Genomic DNA, 27,925 nt, shown 5'->3' on the forward strand with positions numbered 1-27,925 from the left:
TTTGGATACTTGGATATTTGGATACTTTGGATTCTTGGATACTTGGACACTTGGATACTTTGGATACTTTGGATACTTAGATACTTGCCAGCCTCTCCAGCAAGTCTTGGGGTCAGACGCCCCAGTAGTGCCATGAAAAGCAGAGTGAAAGGCTCAGCATGTGGTTGAGCTAAACAGCCAAGCACCTCTCCAGCTGCTGGGCATGAGGGTTTAGGGCAGTCACAGGAACAATGGCCCACCTGCAAAATCCTGCCACAGAGCCTCAGAGTTAGATGGAAGCCAGAAGCGAGGAGGGGGTGGGGAGAGGAGAGGGGAGGAGAGAATAAATGCCAGCACGCGGTTGAACACTGAACACGGAAGGTCTTCTCCAGCACACCAGCTAAAAGCAGTGGCAGCCTCCTGTATTGATTATGCATGCATGTCACTGAGTGAACAGACCGGCTGGGCAGGGCTGAGGCCCACTGGATAATTTATATGCTTAAGTTGGCACTCTCAGAGCCATGGGCAGAGTTCAGAGGAAGGAGCTGGAGAACAGACATTCAGGACATAAGCAAACTCTCACCCTGCAGCTTCCGGTGGGTGGGCAGAAAGGTCTCCTAAGGAGATGGCGCAGAGTGGTGCCAAAACGTGTGTTTGCGTGACACACTGCTTCCATTGCCCATGACACATCTTCCAGCCTGGAATCTCAGCCACCCCTTCCCTTGGCAGATTCCTTCGAGACCAGGGGACTGTTACCACCTACAGGAAGCCTGATCTACACTCCCAAGTTGGGCTAGGTGACCTCCTTAGTGCTCTTCTGATAACCTAAGCCTGCCTCCACTGGAGCCTTCCAACCCATGCCTCAGTTCAAAGCATTTCTGCCATAAGGAAGCCTTCTCTAACATGCTTGACCAAGAGGAGGCCCCCATTATTTTGGACAAATCCCTACACCCCTCCTTCATAGCGTTATCCCAGTTTGTACTCAGATTTTTCAGTACTTCTATGCTCACTTTCCTTCCTCCACCCCCTTAACACAAGCTCCATTCAAGAAGGGACCGTGTTGGCCCTTTTCACCACTGCGCCCCCTGCACCTACTACAGTACCTGGCCTGCATAGAAACACAATGGACAATGACTTAATAAATAAGTCCTCCTACAACACATTATGGTCATATTTATCGCTCTTTCTTCCCAACCAGACTGTGAGATCCTTTGGGGCAAGAACGTGTTTAATTCGTCTTTTCTCCCCAGCACAATGGGAAAGGGGATGGGGTCAAGCATTTCTGGCACCTTTGGGTGATCATTTCCCATCACAGAGATGAACCAAATATCTCCCTACATTTTGTTCTTTCACAGTGCTTCACAAAATTCCTAACTCCTAACAGGAGTTCAGTGTCTATTTCAGACGATTCACCTTTCAAGGAGCCCATACCTAAGACTGGCAATGTGTCCTCTATGTCAACCAGTGACAATCAGCCCCTCATGGCCATCAGACACGGATAAAAGCAGGATTTAGAGCTGGAGGAGCCCAGCAGGCCTAAGTGTGAGTCCTTACCCTATCCTTCCTGTCTTGGCGACATGCAAAAGGCACCAAACTCCCTGGTGTGTTGTTTCATCTCTAGAAATGGAGGACATTTCCCCCATCCCACAGGCATCAACTCTACTACCCCATGTTGTGGTGACAAGATACTACAGTCAGTCCTTTGGACCCAAGTTTGAATCCTACCTCCAGTTTTTAGCTTCATGACCCTGTATGAGTTACTGAACTGACCTGAGTCTCAGTTTCCCCATCTGTCAAGTAGGACTAATGGTAGTTTACAAGGATGGAATAAGATGATGCATGAAAAGGACTTGTTACAAATGAGCACAGTAGCAGTTTATTGATGGCAGGAGGTTATAGTGGAAAGATCTTGGATTTGGACGAAAAAGATCTATTCCAGGAAGCTGGGTGATAATGGCCAAGCTGGGTTCTGAGGTTCACTTTCCTCGTCTGGAAAACAGAGGAAGTGAAACTGTCTCTCTTCATTCTGGCCAAGTTCACTCCCATCCAGGATGCCTGCACTTGCTGTCTCCTATAGGGCAGCCCCTCCTCAGCTCTGCCATGGTTTATCAGGTCTTAGGTCAGATGTTGTCTCCCCAGATGGCTTTCCCAGCACCTCTCCAAAGTCACTCACCTGCCCTTTGCTTTATTTTATACCCTTCCTGGAAGTCACTTCTGTCTGAAATTGTCTAATTTTTATGTGTTTATTGTCTACCACACTTCTCACTAGATTCTCAGCTCTATGAGAGCAGAAACCTGGTCTGTCCTGGGCTCCAATGTACCACCAGAGTGTAGAATGCTACCTTGCACATGCTAGGTGCTCAACAAACACCAAACGAATGAATGAATGAACACCCTCCACAATCACTGTGAGGAAACAAATGAATAACACAATGAAAATGCCTAGCAGAGTCCTGGTTCACAGTAGTCTCTTTGTGTTGATTTTCCTTGCTTTCCCTAGGAACTAATTTTTCAAGAACTAGTCATTAAACATTATCTCAGCTTGAGATTTAAAACTTACTTAAATTGAGCTAAGGTTACCAGACAGGGGAAAAAAGAGAGAGAGAGAGAGAGAGGTAGGGGGACAGTCATAATTAACCTCCCCATGCAGATCTCTACCAAGCACTTCTTTAACACCTCTGCAATGTCTAAGCAACCGAGCCTCCCAGGATTGCCTGAGTGCTCCGGAAGACAGGTCATCAATTGAGCCACTTCTGCATCTGCACACATTGCAGATCAGACACAAAGACAAATGGCACTCAAATCAGTGCCAAGGGGTCAGCGCCAGCCAGGGCATAGATTCAGGCTGGGCCCCTGAGAGAACTCAAGACTGAAATGCAGGCCCAGTCAGGCACTGACCAGGATGGGACTGAGCACCTCAGGATGCTGGAGCATCCAGGAGACTGTTGCCCCCTCTACTTAGTCTTCCATCTCTAGAGTCCCTCTGCTCATTCTGATATGTGCCTACTTTTAACCCACCCAGCTTGGGTGGCTCTCCTACTCTGCCAGAGGTTCCCCCTTCAACATGGTAAATGAGTCCATCCTCCCGTCTCCTGCCAGATGCAGATAGACTATCCCACATTAGGCCCTGACCAATAAGGGGCAATGGTGGCAATGATCTCACCTTGTCCACACATTCTAGGCATTCTAGGCATCTCCATTCTGAGCCACTGAGCCACAGCTGCCCTGGAGCTCAGAGAAGCAGCACATCAGAGGTCAAGAGCCTCACCCAGGTGGCTGTCAAGGCTCCATCTCCCCAGTGGGTTCTTGCCCAACGGGCTGAGCCTAAACTCTAGATACCAACCAGAATTCACAGCCCTGATATGAATTTTCATCTTAAGTGTCAAAGAAAAACTCTGAAGTTCTCTACACTCAAACACCACACTTCCTATCAAAATGCCAGAGTAAGATCACAATGGGATTAATCTGTGGTTTTCAACCACTGCACTCAGCCCATTGCACCCAGAAAACCCTTACCATGTGGAGGGAGTGGATTGATGTGGATCTCACATCATGCTCCTGCCCCAAACCCGGTTGGCATTTTCTCCCATGCTCTAGTCCCTGTGGGTCAAAGTCCAGAGTCAGAGAGGGAGAATTAGCCCAACAGCCAGCTCCAGAAAATAGGCACTATGATACCAACTCTAGCAGAATAGGTTGGGTGAGGCAGGAAAAGACACAAAGAAGGTGGTCCTCAAGCCATGACAGAATAACAGCTCCAGTGCCTAGAGAGAGGACTTTCCAAGGAAGGCTCACAGATAACCAGAAGAACTCTGTCTTCTAGCCAGTTCAGCTGTAATCTTGACACCTTCAGTCCCACTTTCTCTTGATACCCAAGCTTCTTAGTGAGAGAGCCAGTTCTGTTTACAGGTCAGGGGCATTATCCTCCACTCCAGCGGACTCCTGGGCTAGCCTACCTTTCCTAAATAGCACTGCCTTGACTCTCTGGGATCCCTTTCTCTGGTGCTTTTCCAGCCTCCTCTCCCCAACTTTACAGTTACTTAAGCAATATTATGTCCCCATGTTCAGCCATAGCAACCTGCTGTGTGACTTTATGCAAGCCTTAACCTCTTTGAGCCTCAGTTTATGTATCCCTAGAATAGGGGACGGGGGTTAAATTAGACCAGCTCCAAAGCTTCATTTTAGCACTAATATTCCATAATTCCATAATTGTTTGAAAGAAGATTATCAGCTGGAGTCATCTGTGACAATGATATCTACTTTATCAGAATCGGACCTGGACTGTTTGGTCTTGCTGTGTCCCAAGCTGAAGAGGCTTTCTGAAGTTTCTCTTAGCTTGGTAAATGTTCTGTAAGTTAATTTCTCCTCCCTATATTCTTATTCCATATACAGGTAGGGGTCAGGAAGGTAGGAGGCACTGGGAAGATTGAGAAGAAATCAGGAAGTACTGGTAAGTGGCAATTTCTTGTAAGGGAGAGAAAAAAAGCACATGTTCAGACTCACTGGCTGACACCTCTCAGGGCCCCTTGTTCCCCTCCCCTTTCTGAAATATGTGAAATCTGCCCCAGCAATCTGGAACCATGCCACCCTCCCTGGAAGAGGAGTTCTTGTGCCAAGCTTCTGATGGCTACTCACATCAACACCCTGGGAGTCGTTCTCCACGCTCATCTCTCCCTTATCCCCATATCCAATTTATCATCAACTCCAGTCAAGGGGACCACGAGAATATGCCTCAACTCTGCCAGCGGTCACCCACACCCCTGCCCCTACTCCATCTCCAGCATCTCACACAGTGTCTGGACCTAGCAGGTGCTCAGTAAAGATCTGTTCAATGACTGGAATCCAAGAGAACTTCCTTTTCCCTGAGAAACAGAACTAAGAGACAAACTATTTTTGCAGGGCAATGGTGAGTTCAGTACTTCCCACCCCGCTAAAGCATACATAAGCACCCCACCTGAAACCCCATACCACCATCTGAGTTCAGAATGCCTCTTGCCCTCCTTCCCACTCAGGTCTCAAGACTCAGGAATGACAATGAAACCACGGGCATCTCCTCACTCTGTGGATAAGACATAAGTGTAAGTATTAGTTTAACATCTGAGCAACATTAATTCCCAGGAGCCATCTCCTGCCCTCAGACAGGATAACAATATCCAAACAACACATACCCTGCACTCCTGCACACACATACCCATACATACCCCTTGCTCAGGCTCAGGCAGCAGAAGGGAGCAGGGCTAGAACTCAGACCCCTCTGCTGGGGCCACATGGCACCACCTCCATAGGAATAGAGGAATATAAGTCTGCTCCTCAGGCCACTGGCCCAGCTGGCATGGTTTTCATGAACACAAAAGACAATCCTCTTTCCCACCCCACCCTCCCATCCTATCCCCATCACCAGGGTCAGATACTCAGAGCTTGCACACAGCTCAAAGAGGAGAAGGAATGGTTTAATACCCCTGCTCACCCCAATTTCTGGAACTCCACATCCATCTGCAGGGAGTCACTTACAACAAAAGTCCTGAACTGGGAAGAGTGATGTGAGTGGGTGGCTGTCTGATTTCTCGACCATGCCTATCTCCAAATTTTCCTCATTATTTCACCCTGGTGGCACCACCTCCAAACTTCCAACAGTACCTGGACATGTCTGGGAGTTGACCTCCCAGCCAAAGACACAGAACCAGGCTCTCACAGCCCATCTGGCCATGTGATAGACCAAATCTGGGGCCTGGGGAGTCCCCACGAGGGGTCCTCCCATGGAAACTCCCAGCCTCTCCCTCAGTTTCGTTGAATGTACTTCCACATTGGCCCACCTGCCCCTCCAGTCTGACTGCTCTGGAAGTATGTCTCATGGTGTTTATGAACACAGCCTCTGGAGTGAGGCACCCTGGGTTCAAATCATACAGCACTCCCAAAGGTGTACCCCTTGACCTCTCTACCCTCTGCTATCTGTAAAATGCAGCTCACAATGCCTACCACACAAGACTGCCATGAGAAATAAACACATTAACTGTTATATGTTTTTTAATAAAGATTTTATTTATTTGAGAGAGAGAGAGCATGAGCAGGGGGAGGGGCAGAGGCAGAGGGAGCAGCAGACTGCCTGCTGAGCAGGGAGCCTTATGAGGGACTGGATGCCAGGACCCTGGGATCATGACCTGAGCCAAAGGCAGACCCTTAACTGACTGAGCCATCCAGGCACCCTTAACTATTGTATGTTAAACTCCCAGCACAGGCTAAGTAATTCTTCCACTGCAGTCAGTTCCCAACTTCCCAACTCAGTCCCACACACCACACTAGTTATGAATTTGCTTGCACTGAAACACAGCTCCCACGGCCTTCAAGAATGCTCCATCCAAGTAGAAGCTTTGAAAAATAAGCAAAACAAAGGGAACATGAATTTCCCTTGTACCTTTCCTGAGGCATCTCCACCTTCCCTGTATGCAACCCTCATCTGTTAGAAACAAACCCACTTAATATAAAAAAGAGAGTTTCTTCCAATTCCTAGTCACACCCTTTCCACGGTTGTCACTGTCATTTTGCCACCAGCTCCCTTAATAATACCCTTCATTTGTAGAATGCCCCTCCCAATTCATTCCTCTCCCCAAGAAAGAAAAGCTGTGACTTAGGGGAAAGCCAGAGGGGTGGGCATCACGACAGTAACAGTGGTTCCTTCTGGGAGGTGGGACTGCAGGTGATCCTCATGTTCTTCTTTCTGCATTTATTTTACTGAATTTGGGGTTTCTCTCTCTTTTCTTTTCCCCCCATGTACATGGCACATGTATTCCTTTTTTAAAATGAGAAAAAAAATGTAAAGCTATTTCAAAAAGTCCCCTTGTCTCTAGAAGGTAGTTCATGAAGGAGAATGAAGGAAGATGATATATTCTCATTCTGTCTTCAAGGACGAGGCAGAAGCGACCCAATGTAACAAGGCACCTGAATTAGGGAAGCTGGGACAGGGGCATTCATCCATCCAGCAGGTGTTTACGGAGTGCTAACCCCATGTGAGGTGTCATGTGTGAACAAAACAGAGTCCCAGTCAGCCCTCGGGGTGATGAGGTCCTATTCAGGCAGACAGACAATACGCAAAATGAACATGCATGTAATATGTCAGATGGTGTAAGGTGCTATGGAAATTAAGTCAGGGGATCGAGGGCTCAGAAGGACGTGCTATTCTGGAAGGGTAGTTGGGAGGGCTTGCTCAAAGAGGGTCATTTGTGCAGAGACCTGGGGAATGGAAACGGCTGAGGAAGCGGCCAGGACAAAGACATGGATGTTGGACTGGGCTTAGCAAGTTCAAAAGGCAGCATGAGCAAGGAGAATGAAAGGAGGAAAGGGTGAACAGGCGCTGGGGCCAGATCTGGTGGGGCTTTGCAGTCATCCTTGGGACTCTCCACTTCGGCGTACTCTGAGTGGCATGGGAAGTCACTGGAGAGTTTTGAGCAGATTGACATAATTTGACTTTCATTTTAGAGGATCATTCCAGCCTGCCATGTGGAGGAAAAAAAAATGCACGGAGTCCAGAGTGAAGGAGTAAAGACAGGAGGACACTGTAATAACCCAGGCAAGAGGTGGTGGCAGCAGTTTTACATGTGTAAGAAATATGGTCCTATTCTGGGTCCATTTTTAAGGGAGAGCCTACAGGCTTTACTGATAGCTTGAACTTGAGACATGAGAGCAAGAAAGGAGTCAACAACAATCCGAAGTGTGTTAGGTGTGAGTACTGGGAGGATGGAGTTGCCTACTTCTCAAACAGGAAGACTGGGTGGGGCAGGAGATAAAATTGAAGGATATTAAAGCACAGGAAGTTTGAGTTGAATTAGTATTTGACAGCAGGTAGAGATGATGGCCAAGAAGGGGGAAATTCAAATGTGAGTTGAAGGGAGAGGGTCAGGCCAGACCTAGAATTCCGAGAGCACTCAACTAGGTAGTATACCTACAACTCTTCGTTTAATATTCCAAACCCATCTATGGGGTGGGTGTGACTTTATTCCTGTTTTATAAAGGGCAAATCTGAGACTCTGAGAGGGGGTAGTCACTTGCCCAAAGTTTATACACACAGAACAGATTCACCTGCACTCAAACCTGGGTCAGTCTGATGCCAGAGCCCAGGATTCAGACCTAAGAAATCCAGATCATAATCACCAGGAGGCCAATTCAATGAACATGGCAGCCCATACCTGCCCCATTCAGTAAGCTGAGCCCCACCTCCTTACAAGATCTGTAATTGTTCTCGTTGCCTGAGCATCCATGGCATCCAGGCCCCAACATGATGTCTAGCTCTTGTGCGTGGGCTTCAGCCTTTATCTCTTGACTTGCCCCCAAGTCTCCAAGGACCTGAAATCAAGCTCTAAATGCGAGCCTTCAGCACTGTAGTCTCACTGCCCCATCAGTTCCTGCAGGCCCCTCCCTGGGCAGGACTGCAGCTGTCTGCTTCACATGTGGGAGGTAAAGGTGAGCCTGGAAATCCTGTGACCTTAACTGCAGGTGGCTCCTCCCTCTAGGGGAGCCTGGTCAAATCGTTTGACTGTGAAGCCTCCATTTCCTCAACTACCAGAAGGTGGGAGTTAGACAAGAATCTTTTAAGAGTCTGTGAAATACGCAGAAAGGCAAATTTTTCTTAAGCACGGATATCCTGCAGTGGAAAAAGCCTCGGATCCAGCAGTCCCTTTTTGAATCCTGTTCTGATACTTATGGCCTTGGGGAGCCATCAGCAATTTGGTCACTCCATCTTGTCCCTCCATCTCCAATATGAGGATGACGATACCAACCTTCCAGAGGTGTGAGCAGGACAGTCACATGGCACATGGTTACTCCCTATGTGCTCATTTACAAAACTCCTAAGAGCACACAGTGAACCCAAGGTCCCCACTCCACTTGGGGACTCCCCTTCCTCCAAAGGACACATAAAATACTCTGCCATGTTCCACTCAGCCATCTGATGATTTCTCTCACCTCCTGCCTCAACCTACCCCATCCCCAAAACCCTGAGACCCTAACAGCTCACCTTTCCACTTAGCCCTGATCTCATTTCTTCAACTCCTGCTCCTAAGAAAACCCAGGTCAAGGTATTAGGAAGGAGGAAAACAGAAAGAAAATCTCCTTGCCAGTCCCATCCATCACCAGATGGAGAAGCTTGCTATCAACAGAATCCAACCAATGCAAAATAAAAATTACCACCATCATTAGTATCATGGCTATGGCTGCTGGAGACCAGGCAGAACCAAAGTGGTATAGAAAGGCGAGCAGAGCATGGATGAATCAACATGGATGTGGCATCAGACCACTTGGGTTCTAATCCTTATTACCAACTACAAGATGACCTCAGACAAGTCACTTGATTCTGAGCCATCCCCCAACAACAAAGATTATGTCATTACCTCTAATAAGATAAGGACACTTGGGCTCAGGTGCTGAGGGATCCACTTGACTAGTAAATAAGCAGCAGGGAGCTACCCTAAGTCTGCATGTGTGATCCCAAAACTCAGGCTTTTCCTCCACATCTTGATAACCAGAGCATTGCAGGCTTTCAAGTCAAACTACTGACCTCTCTGAGCTTTTATTTTTCTCATCTATAAAGTGAAGACACTGTTACCTGCCTCGTAGGCCATATCAGGAGGGTCTGAATAGTACAGGATAGCTCAGGCACAGTGCAGGCATGAAGCAGCCCCCCGTGACTTAGGGGTCTATTCGCACCGCTACCTCAGGGCTACTGCAGAACAAGAAACATTCGCATGGCCCAGGCAGTCCTAGAACACGGTAGGTCCTCCAAAGCCAAGTTTAAGCCAATGCCACATGGCTATGAATGACAAAGCTAATATTCAAACATGGCTCTTTTGCCCCAAGTCTACAGCTCACCCAAAAATCAGCTCAGAGCTGTTGAACAATCCTGAAACCTGAGAGCACCACGTCCCAGGCCCCTCCCCTCTATCCCTGCCCCACCGCTCTAGCTCAATTTCCAGCTACCTAAACAGATTCACACACAGGAGGAAAAATCACAAAGGCAGAAGAGCCCCCTTTTTGCCAGCTCAGGCGGATCCCCTAGTAAAACTTCTGCCTTCATTTCAGGGAACAGAAACAAAAAGCATCCTATTGACTTTGAGGCATAAAGCAAACTAATTCTCCAAACACAGTCCAGAGCATGTAACGGCCCAGTGAGGGCCAGCTAAGTATGATCAGAAACCAGCAAAGCAATTCTGAAGCCATCAGATCCCTGAGGAAATGATGATGTTGCCAAGGCACCTATCAATCAAAGCTGATCCTGGAGGAGCCGTGCACGTACACACTGCAAAAGGAGTAAAAATTTCAAATCCATAAAGCATGAACTCGGGTTCCTGCACCTCAGCCTCTGCCTGGGAAACCACAAGACCCTTCAGAAGTATTTTGCAAGAAGCACCAACCCTCAGGCTTCCCTAAAATACTCTTAGCCTCTTTTCTTTGAAGAATGACAAAAACTGCAGGAGAACAATGTTGACAGATGAAGATTCGCTTGGTCCTTTGTAGTTACCACCTTGCTCTGCCTTTCCTCCTCCCTGCCCGTGTGCCAGGATGAGTCACAGACACCCACATGGACCATATTCTGGACTGGGCTCAATGATCCAGCTTGGTGGCTTCTGCTGAGACATAGAGCCATGGCAGCCAGGCAGTGTCTTCCTTGCTCCTAATTCTGCCAAATCCAGTGACTTCTCCGTCCCACCTCTAGAGTTCTGCTCCTACTACAAAAGTCAACAAGCCACTCTTCTGCTCTAATATGTCCCATGCTCCCCCAGACACACACACTAAAGTCCTAATGCCTTTGTCTACTATCCCACAGCTACCAGCATCCACTCCAGCCCCCACTCATGGGGAAGCAGCCACATAGGTTGGGGTGGGCCACCTCTACCTGGTTTTAAGGCCGTCCTGTTACAACTGGTTCAGAGAGGAGCATGTGCCCTAAGTTGGTCCAACCAAAAGGAAGCCCAAGACTTTTGTTCAATGGCTAGGGGAAGAGAAGTTCTTTCTAGCTTTCAAGGGTGAGGTGTGCCCACGTGAGCTTTAGAGCCACAGAGCTCTTTTACTACCATGGGCAGAGTCAGCCTGAGGCCCCAGCAAAATTGGGCACCCCTAGAGTGCACCATAGCTGAGGTCCATTCTCTAAACCTTGAGTTGCATAAACTCCATCCCCCAGAGTTCCCTCTATATTAAGCCAAATTGAGTTGGGATTCCCAATCAGTTGTTAAGAGATTGTCCTAACTGAAATACTTACTATTCCAGGTTCTTCAAAAATGAGCCAGAACATACCTCTCCACCCCCATCTCTCACTTAGCCCTCTACCTATATGCTATAAAAGATCCGTCTCCTGTGTACTGAGGATGAATTCATTTTCTTTCCTTTCCTTACGTGGTTTCCTTGGCCTGTCATCCTCCGTCCTTTTTCTCCATCTACTTTAAATTCCACCTTCTCGGTGAAACCTTCCTCACACTCCCTTACCTGGCAGGAAGTAATCCTCTCCTCCATGAAAACCCACATGGTTCCTTCTAGTCCAGATCTAGGCCTTGTGCTGTGATTACATACATTCAAAATATCCTTCACCTGAAAATGTCAACCATTACCCTCTTCTGTGTCCCTAGCACCAGACATGATACCCCACCCCCTCCCCAGGCAAAGGAAGAACCCAGCAGACATTTGCAAAATTGAGCTTGTGGAAGCCTGCACCCCCCAGCTTGGTCTGTGAGTAATGTTGGCCTTCCAGAGGGCATTCCTCTCTCACTCCCTACCTCCCAAGCCTCCACAGAACCTCAGATATGCATATGAGAGATGAGAACATGGGGTACACTGTGGACAGGAATGGGGTAGGAGATCAGTAAAGGATCAGCAAATCAGACCTGTATTGCAACCTCCTTTATACACAGTATCCAAACTCAAGCAAGGTCACTGGAGTTCCTCTATCTAGCCCACATGGGCTCCCTCTGTACCAGTTCTATCAAATCCGCCCCCAACCACTGTCATGCAACTCTCCCTAGCTCAGCTCCCCAAGGTCCAGCCTCAGCTCTATCATCAACCACCTCTGTGTCCTTGGACAAGTCACTTCACTGCCCCTGGCCCCCCTCTCTGCAATGAAGAAGGTGAACCAGTCATGGGCTAAGGTTCCACCTACTCTCTGGGCTGCTAGCGTTCTGTTTAGGAGAATGGGATATCTCCTTTCCAAACCCCCACTGGGAGAAATCCCAGACTAAATAAGGGCTAGGGTTTTTGCCACCCTTCAAACCTTCTTCTGTCCCTTCCTTATTTCCTGGGTGAAGGCACACATTTTCTCCCAAGGGGTCTAACATGGTGCCTGCCTTAGGTGCCAAGGAGAGAGAAGCTCAACAATTCTTCCTTAAGACATAAGATCTAAGACGCCAAAATTTGCCAACTGCCTCATTACACCCAAAATCTAAATCTGGAAGCTCAACGGCATGAGAGGCTGCTGTGAGAAGTGCTCATGCTACATCTTCAAGTGAGAAATCAAAGCTAGTGTGAGAGCTTCCAAAATGTGATGTTGATGCCTAGCACAGAGCGGGTGCTCAATTAGTGCTTATCAAGTGAGTGAATGAACTTTAAAAACAAAATAGCACACCCTGGATTGTGGATGCTTAGCAACTTAGCCGGAAAGATAGATACCAAAATTTTCCCACTAATTATTTCTGGAGGAGGGACTTACAGGTGATTTTTTTTATTTTTGTTTTTGTTATTTTCTAAATGTTCTATAACAAACATACCTCATTCTGTAGTAAGAAAATAATTAAGAAGCTTTTATAAGGAGTTGAATGTAAAAAAAAAAAAAAAAAACCACCACACACACACACACACACACACACACACGAAAAAAGAGTGTGACTGTCATCCAAACTCCACAACCCACACACTAGCCAACCTTCCTACCTCCCACACAACCCACCCCTTCTCCGAGAAAGCTTCCCTGCCTCCTCAATTCCAGGAATCTGGGGAAGGGCTTCAAGTGTTAGCCTCATCAGAGTCAGAGCCCAGGACTGAGGCAGCCCCCACCTCTCCAAGACCCAGAGAAAAGCACATGAGAAGCTAGACTGCCCACTTCAGACGTTCCCCCCATACCAGAACCACCCTGTCAACCCCAGAAGAGACACAGAGCAGGGCACAGAGAGGCCTCTGTCTCATGGGGCACTCGTCTGCATGTACAGATTCGCTGACCTGCTGGTCAGGTCAGAAAGGAGGTTGAAGAAATGAATTCGCATGTCCTGGCAACCTTTAGAGGAATTTAATATTTTACCAGTGCCTTATGAATGCATCTCTTTTCTCTTCGCACATCTTCCTGCCTCTCCCTCATGACTCTAGACCAAGTCCGTGACCTGAGTCCCTATACTTCTTCCTACCTCTACTCACATCTGCTCAGTGCAGATCAGCTCAGGGTGGGCCGGAGGACCCCACAAGGCAAGGGCAGAGGAGACCTCAGGTGAACACGTGGTGGGTGTTCAGGGAGGCACCGGACAGAGGAGGACAGGGGAACTGCAGGTGACCAGCATCTCACTAATTAGCAACAGGTGGGGCTGAAAGGTGCGGGAGATGGAGTCAGAGGGTAAGCATTCCCTATGGGCTTGTGGGCCAACAGACCTAGAAGGCCGGCCTGGTGGCTCTTGCCAGAGGGAAAAAAAAGCAGAGACTGCTCGTGACACAGAGGGGCAGCCATACCCCAGAGAGGTCCTTTGCTCACCCAGGTTCTCCCTAACCCAGAGCAAGCAGGTCTGTGGGCTCTGGGGGAATTGCTCCTGTCAGCCGCTCTTTGTGATTAGCACTGCCCAACCGGTGAGATCCAAGCAGCCCGGGGCAGGCTGCAGAGGGTCCACCTTCTATAAACTTAACCTCTCAAAGCTTTGGTGTCCTCACCTGCAGAAAGAGGATAAGAATTCCTGCTTGTCTTTGTTGTGGGTATTCAGTGACATAACATTGGTCAAGCATTTTGCACGAAGCTTGGCATCTAGAGCTCCATACGTGGCCAGAATTATCAGCATTTTCTTAACTTCTCTGGTTTTTCCTCACCCCCACCTCATCCCTCGGCTCTCAGAACAAGTACCAGTTCTTCTCACTCTGAGGGGGGATGTTCGGCGATGGGGGAGGGGGGCGACAGAGACCTCAGTTGTCTTTCCAGCCTGGGCACTTCTCTGTGCCTCAGCTTCTTCATCTGCAACAAGACAACGATAATAACAGTATCCCTCTTCCAAGACTAAGTGTAAAGATTAAGTGAGGGGATATGGGTGATGCACTTACAATAGGGCCTATCTATAGTGAGCACTCAATGTTAGCTCTCATTTCCTCCATGCCATCATTCTACTTAAGGCTCCATAATTCTCAGAGCAACCCCTACTTTTCCTTCACAGCGCTCATCATAATTAATAATTATATATTTCTTGCTGTTGTTTAATACTTGCCCCTCCACCCAAGTGTAAGCCCCATCAGGGATCAGCCAAGTGTCTCTCTTGATTGTGGCTGTATTCCCAGCACCTGGTACAGTGCCTGGATACAGTAGGTGTTTAATAAATATCCGTTGGATGAATAAATGCACGAATAGATGAATAGAATATTAGTGTTGGCATGAACACCAAGGTCCCTTCCAGCGCTAAGTGTCTCCGACTAGTCTCTATTTTTTGACAGCTTTGGAAGAAAAGTTTAAAACGAGCCCCAGAGAGGCTGTTTCACCGATCCCCGGGGAAGGCTCAGGATGGTTGCTGCTGACAGACTTCCAAACGCTCAAGTTGTGCAGAGATTTACTCTGATTTTTTTAAAACCTGAGGACGGAGCCTGCTGAATTTCCAGGTTGGGATCCTCCTCTCCTCCCTCGGGGCCACTGCACCCAGGGCACTAAACACAGCTCTGCACTGGGTAGCGGGGACCCCAGCGAGGTGACAAGCCTTCCCATGTGAGTAGTGGACAGCCGGTCGTGAGCAACAAAGGCCAAATCTCACCAAGCAACAGGCAACCACAGCAGACCCTGTTCTCACCTATTTGTCCTCCAAAGAGAGAGGGCTTCACAAGTACTAGCATGGAACACAGGGGGCTCTGAGGCTGGCCCTGTATGTCACGCTTTCACCCAGCCACAGAAAGTACTTGCTTTTAATGCAGATTCCTGGGCCCCCCAACTTAACTCCCATGCGCGGTGGGCCTGAGAATATGCATTTTGTAAGAGCTCTCCAGGCGTTTTGATGCATACCAAAGTCTGAAAGATGCTATTCTAAATGAGAAGGAAACCGATCAGTCAGCCCTGCCCCCACCGGGTCCTGGGTGTGTATAATCGATTATTTCCGCAGTTGCAACATAACTCTGGAAACACCTGCCAACACCCGCTTCGTAGCAGAGACTGTTCTGAACCACTGGTTTGCAAGCCTGACGGAATCACCCAGGCAGCTTTAAAATATACTGATGCCAGGGTCTTACCCCTAACCATTCTGATTTAATTCGTATGAGGCGCAACACAGGTTTGGGATTTAACATGGTGATTCCAACATGCAGCAAAGTTTGAGAACCACTGCTCTAACTTAACCCTCACCACCCAGCTCACTGTGCAGGCTCCAAGCACCACGAGCACCCCAGAACAGCCTCCGCCCGACCGGACGCTCGGCCTGAGCTGCCACAGGCCGAGAAAGGAAGGGACGGTGGGGGTCACACGGCAAGACCCTGGACATTTCTGGGGCACATGATCTGGTCAGAGCATCCATCCTAAAGGCCCCACATGTTTACCTCCCAGAAGTTACAGGTGACTTGCTGAGCAGGTACCGTGTCCTCGGTGTGGACGAGGCAACGCAGGACAGCTGCAAAGGTCCCCAGAGTCCTCTTTACTAAAGTGGGACCTCAGCTCTTAACTCAGCACCATTCACCAGCTCTGTGACCACACGCAAGGTCATCTCGCCAGGCCTCACTTTCCTCGTCTGTAAAATGGGAATAACATTCCCTGACACTCCGTCACCGCCGCCTCACAGCCTATGTGCGAGGCGCTTGATGCGGCTGCTGGCACACGGTAATGGCTCGATCCGTCTGAGCCAACGATAAAGTGTCAAATGGTCCTGTTTGTTGCCTATCAGATGCTTCACTCTTTTCTCTTTTTTTCCTTTACAGGAGCTTGGACCCTTGGCAGCTGTTCTGCCAACCTCAGATACTTTCTACTCCTCTGGGCCCCCCTTCCTTGCCATGCTTTGCCAGTTCTTTGCTCTTGAATTTGCCACTTAACTTGCCTGAGACTCAGTTTCCTCATCTCCAAAGTAGGGGCATAAAAGCACTAACCCCATGTTTACTGAAAGAACTGGTGAGCTGCGCTATGCAGAGTGCCAACACGAGGCCAGGCACAGGGCAGCTCAACAAAGCAAAGAGGCCGGGGAAGGTGAAGAATCATCCTTTTTCCTCCTTGAACTGAAGTTCGGCAAAGAGCGCTCTCTATCTGCTCTGGGGGCCTGTGGGTAGAAAAGATGCCTCCTAAAGGCTCCTAAAGGAGATGGGAATTCCAAATTTGGAGCCAGGGGAAGAGGCAGCCCCAGCTCCCCTCCACCCCCCTGGGGCAACGCTGCAGAATGCTGACTCCAGCCTGGGGCCCCTCTTACCAGCTCCCCATCCTCCTCACTCCATTTAGCTCTAGCAATCCAATTCCCTTTCCTCCACCCGGAAATCGATGTTTAATTAACACATTATTGGAAAAATAAACACAGTCTTCAATGGGACTGCAATGAAGCTAATGCAGCTCAGCCTGGGGGACTCAGACCAACCCCAAGGTCAGAAAAGTGCTCTTCTCTTCCCTCCCTCTGAACCAAGAAAAAGTTCTTCCTTTCTCCATGGAGTCCTCCAGCCTGCAGAATCCATATTCTTCCCTCTGTGTATTCCCCTCCCTGGCTCTAGGCAGTGAGACCACTCATCCCTTCTTACCCTTGACCTGATGACATGGACACAGAGGGGAGAGGTGGGATTTGGTGTCAGTACACACATCACTATTCCACGTGGGAAAGAGGCACCTTCTTCTGGATGCCCCCAGCCTCTACCTATGAAGTTGTGGGTGAGCCACCTCCCCCCTGCTCTCCTGACTCATCCAACTGAAGGGTCAGCAGCTGTCTTGCCCTGACTGACTAGGATGATGTGCCCTCGATGCCCCATCCAGTCCTCGGCCTCGAGAGCTGATCTGAAGACCTCCCCTCCTCTAGTCCCCATTTTACATGTTCTAACTGCTGCCCCCTCTCCTCCAGGCTTCAGGGTGGGAAGCAGTGCAAGTTCTCAGAAAGAGCATGAATCCTAGAGTCAGACGAAAGGTCTGTTTGTTCTCACTGTCCGACCTTAGACAAGCTATTTAACCCCATTGGTTTCCTTGTCAGACAAATGAGAATACCACCTATCTAGAGCAAATATGGCAGAACACCATGCTTTGCTAACAGCAGGTGCTAGGTGACAGTCCATTCGCCAGACTTTCCCATGGAGGTCCAGGCCCTTCTGCAGGGGCCATGGGGAGTGTGGGCTCATCAAGGTTCAGGGCCATGGAATAAAGCAGAGGTAAATACATTGCAGGTTCTCTGCCTTCTGCCAACTCACCACCATCCCAAACAACCTAAACTCATTTTTCTGACAAGGTGCCTGAAGCAAGGAAGAGGGTAACAAACACCACGGGGTACAGAGTTTCCAAGTGCCATCAAAAAGACCACAGTTGCAAGGCTAGCAGTGTCCTCTCCCCAAGCCTAAAGTGCCTCGGACTGGCAGCAACATCTTCAGCATGTCCCAGAGTTGTGGGTCAGACTGCCCGGCAAGTGGGTCAGCTCTCAGAATCACGTTCCCAGACTTGGAGAACTGAAGGACAGGCCCACAGAGGTGGTGTGACACAGTAGTTAAGACCAGAGGCTTCAGAGCCAGCCCCACTGAGTCTGAATCATGACCATTGCCATTCCTAACTGCAGGACCTTGGACATATTATTTAACCTCTATAGGCCAGGGCTGGGGGGGGGGGGGGGGGTGTTGTAATACAGAAATGATAATAGCATCTACCTCATAAGGTAGATAATGCATGTCAGGGGCTTAGCATAGTATCTGGTGCACAGTAAGACTCAAATGTTGGCTAGTGGTAGTGTAGTAAGACTAGTGAGGTTAGTAGTAATGGTGATATTGATAGTAAAACTAGTCAAGATTCAGGTCTTCATCCTTGAAAAATGGGGACAAGTGGAAGTATCTCTGGGGAAAGGCTCTACTCCCAGTCACCTTCCTCCCTAGAACTGGATTTCCCCCTCTTGCATTCCCCTTTCTTCTCTGTACCCATGAACAGAAAGTGGGTGATGCCATTTCAAAGAAAGATGACTATATATTTTATCATCCAAACCAGGCCACTTTCGAGAGTTAATAGGTACACTATGACAAAGGCCTAGACGGGAACTGTCTCTGCAAACCGGGGCATCTGGTCACTCCATCTCAAGGTCCCACAGAAAGAGCTTCATGCCCTGTCCCAGGTCCTGGCACAAGGTAAGTCTTCCCTGGCTCTCAGAATCTACTTTACTCTGGCCTCTGTTCCTCCACTGCCCTGACCCCCTCAACATACACACACACACACACACACACACACACACAAAATTATCTAGGATGTCTAACCCCTCCCCAATTCAAGGTCAAGGCCAACCCTAGGGGAGAGCAGAGGGACTTGGCAGGGGCCCTTCACCCACAATTCATGACCTCATGCTCCCCAGCCAGCCTCTGGACACAGAAATGAAACACACTGAGGCTAAGGTCTGAGCCCATGCGTCCCTTTCTTGAGAAACAATGGATCCAGTCTAGGAGAAGCACACATGCTCTCAAGGCTATCAGGACCCAGAGACCAGCTGCTTGGACTTCTGAATGGAGCCCCTGCTACATCTAAGAGTAATCTTAATGGGCAGGGCTACATGGGATTGAAAACCCGGAGCATGCTACTGCGGTCTCTTCCTCCAGCACAATTAGGGGATGACCCTGACCAGCACTCAGGGACTCCAGTGACCTTGGAGTATAGGCCACCAGTCTTCCTCCAGTCTCCCTCTACTCTGCCAGAGTCAAGTCTGCCCTCTGTAAAGGCACACCTAACCCACCCACCTCACCAAGACCCACTCCTCTGATGGAGGAAGGAGGAGAACTACGAGGGGCCCTCAGGCAGCCACCAGCACAATACCCTTTGGGAAAGGACACACATCCCACAAGGCAACATGATGCTGTGCAAAGAGCACTACCTGGGCAGCCAGGAAACCTGGATTCCGGCTTTGTCTCTGGGTCAGATTTGCCATATGACTTTGGACAAGCCACTTAATCTCTCTACACCTCAGTTTTCTCATCTGTATTGGAGGGCACTGAATGAAATGATGGCTCATCTCCCTTTTACCTCTAACAGTATAACACAAGGGTCATGAACTTGGGCTCTGGAAAAAGACAGATCTGAGTTCAAATCCTGATCTGCCACTTTACTAGTTTACTTTGTGTAAGTCTAAGCCTCAATCTCCTCCTCTGTTCAAGGCAGATAATAAGAATACACTGCATTGTGCTGTTTGGAGAATTAAATGAGATAATAAATGTTTACCAAAAAAAAAACCCATCTTCACGCAGAACTTGAAATATATTAAGATCCTCCAAAATGGCAGCTAGTAGTGATATCATTACTATTACTAGTACCACTATGATGATGATGACTAATATTACAGGGATCGTGAAGGAGGCAGAGTCCCTCTGAGTCAGGCATGGAGACCTTTCTCAATCAGAAAGTTGCACACTTTCCCATCCCTCCAGCAGATCTGGGACTTGCAGGGAGGGATAAGACAGCCAGAGACAAAGTTCAACTTTCCCAGAAGGCAGGTCCAAGGTGCTAGAGAAGAAAAGAGAACCCTAACACCAAACCCATATGGTTCTTTCCTCCAATCAACGAATATTTGTTGAGCACCTACTATGTGGCTGGAAGAGTCCTAGGCACTGAGAATGCTATAATGAACAAAAACAAAGTCCCTGAGCTCCTGGAGCTTGTAATATAGAGGAGACAAGATCACCTTAACCCCTCAATACATAATGTAGTATTAGGTAGTGATTAGCTGATTGGAATTAAAGGCAGGATAACAGGCTGGAAAGTGGCAGTGGTGGGGTTGGAGGGCTATTTTAGAAAGCCAGTCAGGATAGTCATCTCTGAGCAGGTATCATTTGCGCAGGGGCCTGCAGGAAGAGGCTGGGAGCAGGCCCCACGCAGAGCCCCTGCTGGAGCCCAGGACTGCCACCTGTGGCTGGCCCAGCCGCAGGGCCTCACTTAGCCAACTGCAGAGCAACCGGGGCTGGACCTCAAGGATCAGAGCTGCAGCTCAGCCATCTACCCCTGCAGGTGCGTGCCTGGGGGAGACCAGGCCTGATTCACAGTGGGCGGACTAACGTACCAAGCAGGTGTATTTCTAGGAGGCAAGCTTTGGAAGGGACACTTCTACTTCTGCAAGTCCCCCGCTCACACATAAGGGTCTTGTAAGGAGAAGGGAGGGGGGAATCCCAAGAATATTCTCTTCTCCGGTTTTGGGCACAAAAATTTGCCCCTGAGGCATCCTACTCCCTATTTCTCCCCTTTCTCTGACAATGACGTAACCCTTTCTCCCTAACTCCTCAAGGTCAGCCCCGGAAAGGGAGAGGGACGTCAGAAACAGAGGACAATCAGCATTTTGCTCTGGGAATTTTTTTTTCTTTCAGGCAAAATGTTTGCCAATTTCCTTTATAATTGCCTAAAGAGGGACACACCTTTAGCCAAAGGAGACGGAAAATGGCGTCTGGTAGTGAAGGCAGCCGAACCCTGAGCACTGGAGCACTGGGGCTCGGCTGCTTTCCCGGCCCAGGGCGATTTCAGCTCCTGGGGGGCTGTAGCCTCCACCAAGGCCCAGCTGCCCAAGGGTGGCCAGTGCTGGGAGGGCAAGGCTGTCCTCCCAGCTCTGCCTGGGGCTCGGGAGGTGGCAGGGGAAACCCTCAATTTTGCCCACCTCTCCCCCTTCAGTCTGCACCCGCCCACCAGTCATCCACGAGCACCCCCGCCCACAGGCTGGCTTGGGGATGCGGGGACCTCATGTGACGCTTCTGCCGGAGACCCGAGCGGCTTCTCCCCCTCCACCCCCTTCTCAGCTACCCTGAACACTCCAATGCCCTGTCTGAACACCCCCGCTTTTTGCCCTCCCCTCCCCAAGGGGAAGTCAGCTTCCCTTCCCTGGCACCCCCGCACCTCTCCAGAGCCCCGCGCACGGCCACAGCCAACAATCGCACTCCCGCCGCACAAACAGGCAGGCAGCCTCCTGCGTGACCCGCACACATGGTATTGACCCTCCCATGTGGTCCAACTGGAGGCACACCGGTGTTTGACAGAACACAAACACCCCTCCAGCCCCCTCCCAAAAGGCAACACAAAGGCCACCAAGAATTTCAAGACCAGGCAACATCGGACATCAGAGCGAGAGTGGGGTAGGACAAAGACATCATTCCATCCTCGCAAGGAACGACCACAATTCGGGGACATTCTGCAGTGCCCTCTGGCTTGACACAGCCCACTGAGCAGAGCTGTGTGTGGTGGCGTGTGTGAGAGAGCATGCATATGTGTGGTGTGGGGGTGGTGTCTGTCTCTATGTCCAGGCAGCAAATCTCCCCCGAGGTAACCCAGTCCAGACTCCGCTTTCCCCGTAACCTTCCTCCAGTGTGCCGCAAACACATATTACACGGATGGTTAAATTGGATCATTATCACTGGGTGCTTATTTGGCAAAAAAAAAAAAAAAAAAAAACACCATTAATGTCATCTACCCCCACTCCAATCCCCTTCTCAAGAAGTCCCCTCCCCCAAAGACTCTCCAACATGCTAATCCCATGAACTGCGACACACCACAGCTTTCGGGAGAAAATAATGGCGAGGAGAAAGAAGAGAGCGGTGTGGGGAGAAGACGTGGATAGCGTTACTGCATTGCCCGTATGAAGATGGGTGGAAAGGAGCCATGGTGGAGGTAGGGGCGGGGAGAGCCACGGAGGGGAATGAAACCAAACGAAATCAAGTCCTTGGTCGCCTGTGTCCGTGCTAGAGTGCGTGTGTGCAAGAGCTTGTGCAAGTGCGTGTGTAGATGTGCCGACTTAGCCCTCCTATCAGAAGGCTGCATCCGTGTGGCATGTAGGAAAGGCCATCGCACCACTGTTGTGTTGAAAAAAAAAAAAAAAAAAAGGGAAGAAAGAAAGAAAAGAAAAGAAAAAAGAGCCGCAGAGCCATCAGAATCAGAATTTTCTCATGGAGATGGAAAGGGCTAGAGGGAAGGGGGAGGGGGCCATGGGGTAGGGGAGAGCGGTGCGTGGCAATGGAAGGCAAGAGCATGGTAGAATTGGGGGAGGATGGGGGGGACATTGGTGGTGGGGTGGAAGACACTGCACGAGCACCTGAGACACAAACGCACACAATACCCAAACGCCAAGCCCACTGCTTCACTGTTCATCTAAGACTGACAACCTGTCCCCCATCTCCCGCTGCCTCTCTGTGCCCCCAAAGCTGGTGCGGGTGGATTTCTCTATCTCAGTTTTGCAGCAGTGAGGGCTAATTACAACCAAGCCCCCTTACCGAATTAACCCCTCCCCTCCCTCTCTTTTTCTCTCTAAAAGGCCAATTGAAGAATAATGTGTTTTTAGAGATAATGGATTTTTTTTTTCCCAAGGAGCGAGAGAAAGGGGGATGCAGGACAGAAATTCTGCAAACCGGTGACTTCCGACCTCACCTCCGTCTCCCCTCATGTCTCCATTCGCTGTAGCATCTCATCTACCATTTCCCAACCGTTCCCTTGTCCCCCACCACCCAAAAGAAAAGACCTTCCTACCATGCACATCGACAAACACATCAACCGCCACCCAATCTCAGTAGCCGATCTCAAAACCCCAAGCATCAATCCACCTCAATACATTCTTTCCCTTATATAAGCAGCAAATCATCAACATATTCAGTAGAAACGCAGCATTAAAAAGAAATTAACCAAAAAAAGAGGCCAGACCCCCGTCAAACCCCCAATAATTATTAGCAGGGAGCTACCAGAGAAGCAAAGAGGTAGTTGTCTCTCAAAATCTAGAATCCCTTTGATTTCTGGCCCCGTCGTCTTAAGAAGCAATTTTTTAAATCATTATTTCACTAGAAAGGGCCGGAAAGCTCCAGAAAAGGGCATTCGCACAGTCCGGTTGTTTTAAAAAAAAATATTAACCCAGCCCTGTTGCTCACTTTAATAGCGAACTTCCAGCGTCCAGCCTTTTCCCCCTCTTCCAGAAGGAAGACTGGCTCGCAGGATGAACCCCAGGCTGCAGAAAATGGGCCAAGAGCCCTTGCTCTCCACTCCCCAACCAAAAAAAAAAAAAATCAAACAATAGGAATATCTCTGCACAACCAGCACCCGTCTGAAATATCGTTTGCCCCAATATCACATAGGCAGATTAAGCTAGAAGATTAAAAAAAAAAAATACCAGCCTTGTTATGTCTTTCTCCCCTCCATCCCTCCGCCACGTACCCAGTAGCCCTTAGGTAAACTTGCCCATCATAACCAGCGGGACCATTTTAACTCGAAAGGCGATGCAGAAGCCCTTGAACGGTGAAGGAGGATCTACTCCACAACAGCAAATTCATAAAGGGCTAGTTCTTCGGGTTCGCCAGACCTAACCTCCAGGTGCCCCCAGATAGACTACCCCACGCACAGAGTCACCCAGTGCGCTGGGAGTTCAAATTTCCATTGGAACCTTCATCACAAAGGCAAACGGTCATCTGACCCCTGAAACTACACTGTCCTCCAGGTGTGACAAGGAGTGCCCCTCTTGCTCCCAGGGCCATCCACAGGACCCAGGGCAGAGAAAGAATTAAGAATGTTGAGGTGGATCGGTCTGGTAAAAGGAAACTCTCTCCCCAAGCGGGAGTGACCGGAGGAAGCGGGGAGAGGTCAGCTCCTACTCTCCCACTTCTCCTAGGTGGTCTGACTGTGTCCCACTCCATCCTAGCCTAGCTCTCAATGATCTCTGACCTTTGCATTTAAAAAAAAAAATTAAAAATAATGATCAGGGGAAAGAATCCTACCTTACCTAAAGCCCAATAAGAGTTAGCAAAAATATAATTTTCTCACTACATGATGCTATTTCTACACCCAGATCAAAAGAGAAGGCATTTAATGGAGGGAGGAAGAAATTTATTTTTTTTAACAAGTAATCACAGGGGAAGTCACCTGCAAAGCAGCCGAGCCCATAGGTTGGTATTACATCACTGGCCTAGGAAGGGATGGGGGGGGGGGGGAGGACAGATTATTTTTCCCTTGTCATCAGGATGATGTTTCTAAAGCAGTTAAGTTTCATGGTTAAAAAAGAGAGAGGAAAGAGCCAAAACTCTGGGTACAACACAATGCCTTGGAAAAAAAAAAAAAAATACATCGAACCAGCCTTTAAGGTCACTGAGAGCTTGCAAAACCCACAGTGCTTACACAGAGTGGAAGTTTTCAGGCAAGCCTGCTACTAAATCATTAATATAAATAAATGGAAGGCAGAGGAGGAAGATTCCCTTGTAACAGATCCAAACAGGAGCGCACACACGCGCGCACACACACACACACTCCCTTTTCACCTTCTCTGATTATGCCCACCTTCACAAGAAGATAGCACGAGTCCAACCTGAATCTTCAGACTCAAGAACCACCTCCTCACACCCCTTCTTAAAAAAAAAAAAAAAAATCTTACTTACACACACACATACACACACACACACACACACCTCAATTCCTCAACAGCTAGGGAAATCCCTGTCTCAATTCAATTTTGTCTTATGATCCTCAGAGTGTCTCTTCTCTTTCTCATTTGAACCAGTCCTTTCCCCAGAAAAAAAAGATAATTAGAGGGAAAGTAGCTACAAAATGCCAAAAAACTATCTGCCCAAAATGAAGTGATGGGCATACATCCTTTCAGACTAATAATCCAAGCAAATGGGAAAAAAATTTAAAAAAAAAAAAAAAAAAAAAGATTAAAAAACCTAAAACATTCTCTGACTTTTCCAACATCTGGAGCGAGAGGACTCAACTTCCAGGAGCAACTGAAGGAAAAGAAAGGCAGTTGAAAAGCCATTCCCATGGTCAGCCAAGGCTCTCCGATCCAGCATCCAAAAAAAAAATCTAGGTTGGTCGCTCCCAACTGAAAACTTCTACCCTCTCAGGAGCAACCTCTTCCCAGAACGAACAAGAACCTTGAGTTGTTTCACACCCTGCCTGCCTTCCTTTCCCCCAAACCTTACCTTTCCAGTTGAACAGAAGATTTGGGATCTGTTTGTTTGTTTGATGCTTAATCAACTGACTTTGCTGGGTATGTCTCCTCTTTGGGAAGGTTCAAATTCCAGAATCTTTCTCTCTCCTTTTCCTTCTCTCTCTCTCTCTCTGGGAGGGAGTGGCAGGGAAGAAGGGAGGGGGGGTGGCGGAGGTGTGAAAAGCAGGTCCGCGGTGGCTCTAGACGCTGGTGGCTGCGAGAGAGAGGAGGACACGCTCGCCTCTCCCTCTCAAGGAGTTGGATGCAAGAGGAGATGTGTAGGGCTGAGCTCGGAGCCTGAGACTGCCGGGGAGCCCAGGAATTTCACGCACTCCAGAGCCAGCCCCTCCCTCTCCCACACAGACCCCGGCATTTAAAGAGACAGCCAGGCTGCCTGGCTCAGGGCTTCACCTCTTCCCTGACTGTTTTGCAAACAGCCGAGAAGATATCGTCAGGGAGGGGCACTGTGCAGCCCCCTATGACTAAGAGGCAGTGTCAGGAGCTCAGTTCTCCCCTGACCCCAGCCTGAGGAAGGTTCTTTACCAGAACCGGGGCGGGCATTGAAATAAAGACAAAATCCTCATTTACAGCTTCCGTAGACTAAGCCACATGCTGAAGACACATGTGTCTCATTGCAGCCAGGAAGTGGAGAGGAGCCTGACCTAGAAGTGTGCCTCAGTTTCCCCAAGTAGCCACTCCTTGCGAAATCAGGGCAATCCTTGAGCTTCTGGTGGAGGCTAGGGCTGTAACTAGGGCACAAAGTCATTCCTTCAACAAGCATTTTGAATGCCTGCTTAGGATGAGGCACAGTGCATAGGACAAGGTCTGGGGACATAGAAATGAAGGTGACAAATTGGGCTTCCCATCCAAGGGCTGCTAGCTACAAAGACAGATGGAGGCATAGCCAACCGTATCCACAGGGGCTTCGAGCTAAGAGAGACAGAGGCAGGGGTCTAGTGCTGTGGTGGGTCAGGGGGACAGCTCCCTTCCGTGGCTCACAACCTGAGCTCAGGGCCTAGATATTTCCACTGCACTCCCCCAAACCCTTTGAAATTCATAGCCAGTTTTGCTGAATTAGTCTGTGTCTGTGGAAACATTTCCCCATTCGAGCCTAAACAAGAGATGACAGTCGGTGGCACCAAACACAAGGTTTTGTTCAGCATCAGGCCCTGGTGCTTCACCAGGGAAAAGAGCCCCACCCCCCTTTCTTCTCCAACCTCCCCTTTCTAAGGGCTCCAGGGCACATCCTTCCTCTGGCCAGTGCCAATGGCAGGAATAGCCACTAACAACTGTTGAGCACTTACCAAGTGCAGTCACATGGGTCAACTCATTCCGTCCACTGAGACTGGTGCTATTTGACAGTTGTCCATCTTACAGTTGAGGAAATCAGAGCTTTAGGGAGGCTCTCCAAGGTCACACAGCCAGAAATAACCAGAATGAATTTGAACTTGGGTCTAGCGGACTCGAGCCTGCCTGCTTAGCCACGGTGCTATATCGCCTCCCTTCTGTGGAGGGTAGTTCTTAAATTTCTGCTCTTTCCTGGACATTCTTCTAGCCATCCCAGCACTTACCCAACCCAGCAAACTTGGATAGCACATGTACCATGCATTGTGCTAACCCGAAACAAAATGAGTAAGACAAGGTCCCTGCCCCAAGGAGTCCACACTGCATTGGTGGAAGACAAACACGTGTTTCTATAAAGCAAGGGATCAACAGCAGTCGTGAAGCAACATAAAGGAAGCTGTTCGGGACTGTCAAGAAGCAAGTGATAAATTCTGATTTGGAAATGGGGGATATTAAGGCATGTGTGGTGGGCTAAAGTGGCATTTGGGCTGGGCTTGAACAGATACATGCAATACCAGCATTCCTAGCCAACTTTTCAGACTGTTTTACCTTTTAGATCATAGTCTTATTTTTTTATGTTTCTTTGGGTCCCCAATCTTCAACACCACCATGGTATTCGGCACCCAATAGGAATACAAACAAACATGCCTTAATGGATTAATTTCATGCATGACACGTCACCTTCTGCCCGTTTATGCCAGACCTGAACAGCCCTAGCCAGCTGATCTATATCCTCCTTACCTCACCTTTCTTAAAGTCCATGTTCCTTATTTGTTCTTGGAACACAGAAGGGAAATTCAAAGAACACAGTGCATGGGGTTGGGCAAGCTGTCTGGAGCTCCAGGGAGAAGAACCATATAAAGAAACCGCCATGATCCAGCAGGATGTTGGGAACAACTGTACACTCACTTTTGGGAGCAGCAGGAAGAGACTTAAGGGACCCCACGGGGACGTGAGGGCATAAGCCCAAAGGGAAAGCCTGAGGGCTCACTGCCTTGAGATGTCAGCTCCCATCGGACTTCTTCGGCCAACACCAGCCTCAGAAAGACATCCTCTAGAGAAGTCCACTGCACGTCTACAGGACAACCTAGAGGTTAGGACACAAACCTGGATTCCAACCCCAACTTAGCCACCTATGTTCCATGTGACTTGAATAGTTTTCTTTGCCCTCTCCCAAGTCTTAGCATCTTCACCTACAAAACAGTGAGAACACCTGTACTTACTTCATAGAATTGCTGTGAGAATTAGTGATAAAATAACACACAGAACACCTGCCCCACAGAAGGGCTAAACAAGTTTCTGCTATTTCTACCCAAAGGTCTGCCTTTGCCCCTGCATGGGAT

Source organism: Neomonachus schauinslandi, chromosome 9 (assembly GCF_002201575.2).
Source record: "Neomonachus schauinslandi chromosome 9, ASM220157v2, whole genome shotgun sequence".
NCBI classification, from domain to species: Eukaryota; Metazoa; Chordata; class Mammalia; order Carnivora; family Phocidae; genus Neomonachus; species Neomonachus schauinslandi.